The sequence below is a fragment of the Capsicum annuum genome, unplaced genomic scaffold (assembly GCF_002878395.1).
Source record: "Capsicum annuum cultivar UCD-10X-F1 unplaced genomic scaffold, UCD10Xv1.1 ctg5480, whole genome shotgun sequence".
Lineage (NCBI taxonomy): Eukaryota > Viridiplantae > Streptophyta > Magnoliopsida > Solanales > Solanaceae > Capsicum > Capsicum annuum.
This window is the reverse complement of record NW_025863038.1, coordinates 20,393-22,033: the sequence shown is the minus strand read 5'-3', so window position 1 is coordinate 22,033 and position 1,641 is coordinate 20,393. Positions and strand designations below refer to the sequence as shown.

At 34.5% G+C, this 1,641-nt stretch overlaps 1 non-coding gene across 1 annotated transcript; it reads right to left on the bottom strand.

The window, feature by feature from the left end:
* Nucleotides 1–1,098: 1,098 nt before the first annotated feature.
* On the bottom strand, nt 1,099–1,204 carry LOC124893160. The gene has a single exon (XR_007050577.1). It is a non-coding gene; the product is annotated as a small nucleolar RNA R71 (small nucleolar RNA).
* Nucleotides 1,205–1,641: the final 437 nt, after the last annotated feature.

The following is a 1,641-nucleotide window of genomic DNA, read 5'->3' as shown; positions in this document are numbered from 1 at the left end:
GGGATATAGGTGAGGAATGGGAGTGAACAATAACTTAAATTATTTAATTTAGTAACATCCCTTCGACATAAGGATATTAATTGAGGCCACAAATTGGTAAAATTATTACACTTATAAGGTGTTTGAAAGAACCCATTTGTGATATTTGGTATTTTATTGAAAAATTGACACTAATACCTCTAGATCTAGCCTACCTGTGACTTCTACCTAAATTGTGGACTAATAATCAAATAACCCATTCATGAACCCACACGTAGGAAGGAATAACCCTAAGTCCCATCAATACTTGATTATCTATAATTGTTTCTAGTTTCAAAATAGTAGTCATAAAATAACAAAATTGTCAAATTCGAAATTATTCAAATAAACCCCCTCATTTTTACTTTCATGTTTGTTTACCACACATAATGGGTCAACTCCTAGTTGACTTATAACACTCTCGAGTATTGAAATCCTTATCTTCACTCCCTATGAATTCAACCCCAATCTTGGTTAGGTTATTATACTAATGACTATCGCTTACACTTCTATGGTGTAATTTGAGCATCTCAAATTTTGGTGCCATTGCCGTGGAGTGAAACATAGTTTTCATTCTTGTAGTGTTGTTAGTAACTTTGCATTAGCCTCAGTGTTTTATTTTACATTGTTTGTTATTTTTGTTTTTTATCAGTGAGGATAATAGTATACATGATACTATGAGCCAACATAGTAGTAATACCGATACTTTTGATAGGCATCCAAGGAGGAGGATCACCTAGGTGATGCAGGTCGATATAGTGCTATTCATATTCTATTGGTAGAAGGAAATGGAGTTTTTTATATTACTAGCGTGGTGCTTTATTTGTTTCAAATGAAAGGGTTGTTTGGAGGCCAAGCACATGAGGATGCCACTCTATACTTAAAGAATTTTATTGATGTGTGTTCTCAATTTGACATGGCCCACATATCTCAAGAATCTATCTATTTTCATCTTTTTCCATCTCTTTGATGGGAGAAGCAGTCTTATGGTTGTGGTCTTTTTCTGCGGGATCTATCACTTCATAGGTTGAGCTCACGAAAGCATTTTTGGAAAGGTAATATCCTCCGCCTTGAATGTTGCAACTAAGAGATGAAATCATCGGTTTTTACCAACTTAATAGTGAACCATTATATGAGGCTTGGCAACGATTTAATAATAAGATAATTCAATGCCTAAATAATGATGTTTCGAATAAAATACTTCTTCAAATTTTCTATAGGGAATTGGATCAATTGAACAAAATAGTAGTCGATAATGTGGCTGGTGGATCTATTGTCAAACAATCTTATGGTGTTGCATTGGCTTTGTTAGATCAGGTGAACAAGAAAAAGAATTTGGCATAAAATAAATAACACGGTGGCCTTAGGGTATCCCTCCACATCTTTTGTAATCTAAGAGAAAAGGAAAAAAAGATAAGGAAAAAGATGAGGACATGGCTAAAGTGATGACTCAAGTTGATCTTCTCACCAAGCGTATAATGGGAGCTCCCTCTAAGGTGGATAACGTCATTTCTTCTAAGAGTGTTAGCCTTTTTATGATGCAGAAATATAGTTGTTGTCAAAGCAAATTAGGGGTTGTTGTCAAACCAAATTGGGGGTTTTTGTGCTAACTATCAAAGGAAA